The sequence below is a fragment of the Protopterus annectens genome, chromosome 8.part0 (genome assembly GCF_019279795.1).
Source record: "Protopterus annectens isolate FY-2018-M chromosome 8.part0, PAN1.0, whole genome shotgun sequence".
Lineage (NCBI taxonomy): Eukaryota > Metazoa > Chordata > Ceratodontiformes > Protopteridae > Protopterus > Protopterus annectens.
In genome coordinates this window covers 1238034205-1238040368 of record NC_056741.1, presented here as the reverse complement: position 1 = coordinate 1238040368, position 6164 = coordinate 1238034205, and the positions used below count along the sequence as shown (strand labels likewise).

At 54.0% G+C, this 6164-nt stretch overlaps 1 non-coding gene and 1 pseudogene across 1 annotated transcript; both read right to left on the bottom strand.

Moving 5' to 3' along the window:
* Nucleotides 1-674: 674 nt before the first annotated feature.
* On the bottom strand, nt 675-4415 carry LOC122809930. The gene has a single exon (XR_006366034.1). It is a non-coding gene; the product is annotated as a 28S ribosomal RNA (ribosomal RNA).
* Nucleotides 4416-5551: 1136 nt separating this feature from the next.
* Nucleotides 5552-5704, bottom strand: LOC122809810 (annotated as a pseudogene).
* Between the last annotated feature and the right edge of the window lie 460 nt (nt 5705-6164).

Here is a 6164-nt window from a genome sequence, read left to right as displayed (position 1 = left end):
ACCCCTGAGGGGTGGGAGGATGGGATCACAGACCTGGCTTCCAGAGCAGCCCTCAGCATGCCCGTGCTGTTGGCCAACTCCCCATGCTGGACCGAGGTGAAAGATGCCACAGTGGCCATATCTCCACACCCCTTTGGGCTGGGAGGATGGGATCACAGACCTGGCTCCCAAGGTAGGCTTTCAGCACACCTGCACTGTTAGCCAACTCCCCCAGCTGGACCCAGGAGCGAGACACCATGACAGCCATATCTCCTCTCCCAGGCGCCAAGAGGACCGGATCCCAGATTTGGCTTACCTAGATGAGCCTCTACCCTCTCCCAGCAACCACGCACCCACCACCAGGTCGGCCCACTGGGGATGACCCTTAAGCCAGAGTATGCAATCCTCAGCCTCTCCACTCCAGCACAGGTTCCGGCACTCTGGATGAAGGCACAGGAGGGGTGGAGCAGGGGATGTGACCGGGGACCTCCTGCCACATGGGAGACCTCACCACAGAGGCACATCTGACCCACGCTCCCTCTCTCACCCGGCCAGACCCTGCACCCACCGCCGATGAGAAAAGTCCTCCCAATGATCTGGATGGAGGGGAGGAGTTGGGGCGGCACACAGGGTGGACCTGACAAGTATGGGTCCCCCTTCCTGTGAAGGCACAGAGACCATCCCCCTGCCTGTGAAAAAAGCTTGGCTCGAGGACTGACTTTCAATAGATCGCAACATTTTGCTGCTCTGCTATGTACAAAACCCTGACCCAGAATCAGGTTGTCTACGAATGATTTAGCACCCATGTCCCCACAAACATGAGGTACACTGCTGGAGAGAAGTGGCCCCCTTCCAGGTTCCCTGGCTAACCGGAGATCCGTGGCACTGTGGTATCATTACGTTTAGTCAGGATTCTGACTTAGAAGTGATTAGTCATAATCCAACAGATGGTAGCTTCACACCATTGGCTCCTCAGCCAAGCACATACAGCAAATGTCTGAACCTGCTGTTCCTTTCATACTGAGCAGGATTACTATCACAACAACACATCATCAGTAGGGTAAAACTAATCCGCCTCATGATGGTCTAAACCCAGCTCACGTTCCCTATTACGGGGTGAACAATCCAACGTTTAGTGAATTCTGCTTTACAATGACAGGAAGAGCTGACATTGAAGGATCAAAAAGCAATGTCGCTATGAACACTTGGCTGCCACAAGCCAGTTATCCCTGTGGTAACTCTTCTGACACCTCCTGCTTCAAACCCAAAAATCCATAAGGATTGTGAGGCCACCCTTTTATGGTCTGTATTCATACTAAAAATCAAGAACAAGTGAGTTTTTGCCCTTCTGCTCCATGGGAGGTTTCTATCCACCCTGAACTCACCTTAGGACACCTGCATTACTCTTTGACAGGTGTACCACCCCAGTCAAACTCCCCACCTGACACTGTGCCCAGAGCGGGTCACACCCAGACAACTGGGCACTTGGAGCCAAAAGCGAGAGCCCCATTAGGGATCACCCCCCCTGCCTCACCATGTAAGTGAAAAAATGATGAGTAGTGGTATTTCACCAGCGGCCGAGGCCTCCCACCTATTTTACACCTCTCATGTCTCTTCATAATGCCAGATTAGAGTCAAGATCAACAGGATCTTCTTTCCTTGCTAATTCTGCCAAGCCCATTCCCTTAGCTGTGGTTTTGCTAGGTAGTACGTAGGGACAGTGGCAATCTCATTCATCCATTCATGCATGTCACTAATTAGATAGTACGTAGGGACAGTGGCAATCTCATTCATCCATTCATGCATGTCACTAATTAGATGATGAGGCATTTGGCTACCTTAAGAGAGTCATAGTTACTCCCGCCATTTACCCATGCTTCATTGAATTTCTTCACTTTGACATTCAGAGCACTGGGCAGAAATCATATTGCGTCAACACCCATCTCGGGTCTTTGTGATGCTTTGTTTTAATTAAACAGTTGGATTCCCCCAGTCCACACCAGTTCTAAGTCAACTGCTACCTGCCGGATGATGCAGGATGCAGGTTGGGACAGGCACATGCCATAGCTGGGGCGATCCACAGGAAGGGCCCAGTGCACATCCAGAGTCGCCGCTGCTGTTCCCCCAGCCCCCCGAGAGGGGGGAGCAGGGTGAGGGGGCAACACCTCATCCAGCCTTTGCTCACACCCAGCTACGCTTCATGCCCGAGCCCGACCCCCCCCAGCCCTTAGAGCCAATCCTTATCCAGAAGTTATGGATTTGGCTTGCCGACTTCCCTTACCTACATTGTTCTAAAATGCCAGAGGCTGTTCACCTTGGAGACCTGCTGTGGATATGGGTACAGCCTGGCACTAGACTCACACCTTCTCTCGCGGATTTTCAAGGGCCGGCAAGATCTCACCTGACACCACTGTAAATGCTATGCTTTCCAAGTTGCGGACCCCTCTCTTGGGGCAACCCCATTCCAGGGAGCCCTGCCCTTTACAAAGAAAAGAGAACTCTCCCAAGGACCCTGCCGGCTTCTCAGGTATCGTTTGCATCACCACACTGGACTCCACGAGGTGCCCATCTCCACTGCTCTGGATTCGGGGATCAGAACCCAACTCCCATTCAATCAGCTGAGGGCAACTGAGGCCATCTCCCATCTCTTTGGACTGGCATTTGCCTATCTCTTAGGACCGTCTGACCCATGTTCAACTGCTGTTCACATGGAACCCTTCTCCACTTCGACCTTCAAAGCTCTTGTTTGAATATTTGCTACTACCACCAAGATCTGCACTCATAGTGGCTCTACCCAGGACCTCACCCTGGGCTTCAGTGCCACTGCAGCTGGCCCTCCTACTCATCGTGGCATAGCCCTCTTGGCTCCAAGCACTGGCGATGGCCGGGTATGAGCCCAACGCTCCAGCGCAATCCATTTTCAGGGCTAGTTGATTCTGCAAGTGAGTTGTCACACAATCCTTAGTGGATTCCAACTTCCATGGCCACCAGCCTGCTGTTTATATCAACCAACACTTTTTCTGGGGTTGGATGAGCATAGGCATTGGGCGCCTTAACCCAGCATTCAGTTCATCCCACAGCACTAGTTCTGCTTACCAAAAGTGGCCCACTGGGTGCTCGTATTCCACACCCAGCTCCAAACCAGCAAGTTGGGCTTCTTACCCACTTAAAGTTTGAGAAGAGGTTTGAGATCGTTTCGCCCTCAAGACCTCTAATCATTCACTTTGCCAAATAAAACTACATCTGTCGAGCGCCAGCTATCCTGAGGGAAATTTCAGAGGGAACCAGCTACTAGATGGTTCAATTAGTCTTTCATCCCTATACCTAGGCTGGACTACCAATTTGCACATCAGGACCACTACTGACCTCCACCAGAGTTTCCTCTGGCTTCTCCCTGCCCAGGCATAGTTCACCATCTTTCGGGTCCCACTAGGTACGCTCACTATCCACCTCCCCGATGAGATGGGTGAGACAGGCATGCACTGGCCCTCACTTTCATTGCACCATGGGATCTCTGCTCACCCTCAGACTCATGCACCTGTTAGACTCCTTGGTCCATGTTTCAAGATGGGATGGGTGGATTACTGATGCCGCTGTGGACCCTGGGCACCCAAGGTGAGCCCACCAGCCCAGAGGCGGGATGCAGTCTGGATGCACTGAGCACAGTCTGGCCCAGTTGACAGTCCCAAGGGAAGCCCCAAGCCCTCACTGCAAGGGCGAGGGAGGGTGCATTGGCAGTCATCTACCACGACCCCAGGGAATGGAGAGAACTGATACCGAGGGCTGTACCGCTCCCCACCGAAAGGTGCCACATTCCACACAGTCTTCTTGATGACCCAGAGCCAGTCACAGAGCACAGCCACAGAGGAAGTGCGCCCGACAGCAGCCAGTGTGCCCGGGGATGGTACACAACCCCCCAGAGGGGGAGTGGGATCCACCTCATTTGGGCGGCTGGTGCAGCCGCCGAGTTAAATCCTCAGGGTGGACAGCGTGGACCACACCTGTTTACCTCTGAACAGTTTCATGCCCTCTTGAACTCTCTCTTCAAAGTTCTTTTCAACTTTTCCTTATGGTACTTGTCTGCTATCGGTCTCGTGATGGTGTTTAGCCTTAGATGGAGTTGACCACCTGCTTTGGGCTGCATTCACAAACAACCCAACTCTGGGAAGACCTAATCCTGAAGCACCGGGGGCCATCACCAGCATCACACCTTCCATGGGCTGAGCCTTGATCACAAGGACTTGGGCCACCTGGATGGCAGTGGAGAGATGGACTTCTGTACACCACATTTCCCTGCACCTGTCACCCGGGCAAAGATTCGGTGCTGGGCTCTTCCCTCTTCACTCACCATTACTGAGGGAATCCTGGTTAGTTTCTTTTCTTCTGCTTAGTATTATGCTTAAATTAGATGAGTCCCCGCATCTGATCTGAGGTCGCATTCTGAGCATGGTCATGGGTGATGGGGTTGGATGGGCAGGAGCCACAGGGACAGATGGACATGCTGCCCATGCTCCTCTGGCCCTCGCACCCATTCCCCCTCTGCCGGACTCAGGGTGGTGGAGGAGGGCCGACATGGGCAGAAATCACATTGTGTCAACACCCGTCTCGGGCCTTCTTGATGCTTTGTTTTAATTAAACAGTCAGATTCCCCAGTCCCCCTGGAGGGGGAGAGGGATCTGCCTCACCCAGGCAGCTGGCACAGCTGCTGAGCTGAAACAACCAGGTGGACCACGAGGACCCCGCCCATTTACCTGTGAATGGTTTCACTCCCTCTTGAACTCTCTCTTCAAACTTCTTTTCAACTTTCCCTTACAGTACTTGTCCTCTATCGGTCTCATGCTGGTGTTTAGCCTTAGATGGAGTTTACTACCGACTTTGGGCTGCATTCAAAAACAACCAGTCTCCAGGAAGACCTCATCTCGAAGCACCGGGGGCTGCAACTGGCCTCATACCGTCCGTGAGCTGAGCTTTGATCACAAGGACTTGGGCCCCATGGATGGCACCAGGGAGACAGACTTCCGTACGCCACATTTCCCTGCGTCCATCACCCAGGCAGGGATTTGGAGCTGGACTCTTCCCTCTTCACTCACCATTACTGAGGGAATCCTGGCTAGTTTCTTTTCCTCTGCTTAGTAATATACTTAAATTAGGCAGGTCACCACATCTGATCTGAGGTCACCTTCTGAGCATGATCACTGGTGATTGGGGGATGGGTAGGCGAGAGTCACATGGATGGATGGAAATGCTGCCTGTGCTCCCCCAGCCCTCACACCCACACCACCACTGCTGGACTCAGGGTAGCAGAGGAGGGCCGACATGGCCCCAGTGCATGAGAACCAGTCAGGTGGGTGTCATGCCTCACCCCAGTTTGGGGGTGGGCCGGATGCAAGCCTATGTCCTCCCATCCACAGCAGCATGCTGGCAGGCTTCCCAGCTCAGGGTAACGAGGTCTCCCTCTCCACCATCCGAGTCTCACCCTGGGGGGATGGGGAGGCCCATGGCAGGCTCCCTTGACTCCCCGGCTGTGCCTTCGATTGGGGTGGGACACCCCTGTGGGCAATGCAAGGCACAGCAACCCTTAAATAGGCATAGCCTGGGAGTAAGCCGGGTCCACAAAGTGCATTTGAAGTGTCAATGATCAATGTGTCCTGCAATTCACATTAGTTCTCACAGCTAGCTGCATTCTTCATCAATGCAGGAGCCGAGTGATCCACCTGTCAGAGTCAGGCAGTTCTCTTTCACCCAGGGCACCACTGTTCATGTGACATCACACCTCGAGACGAGCATGCAAGGTTTCTGGGTGTTGTGACGGGTGTCCAGACTGGGGTTACTGGCCCTGTGCCGCAGGATGGCAGGGAGTCTTGTGGCTGCCGGGACCTGCCGAAACACCGACCTTCCGGGTCTTCAAACTGATGCACAGTGACCACCATTCAGGGGAGAGGACACCAATGTGTCACCCCCTGGGGTGGCCCCGCACAGCCACAGGAGTCGTGCCATCGTCCCTCCACCAGGATGGCACCATCTCCCTCCCTCCCCTTCCCACATGGGAAGCCTATCACCTCTGGGGCGCATGGCAGACCACACCACTGGGCCAGGTGCACCCTCTGCCACCATCCTCTTGGGACATTAGAGGAGCGCCATCACCTCCTGCCACACAGATGGCACCCCCTCCCTCCCGCTGCTGG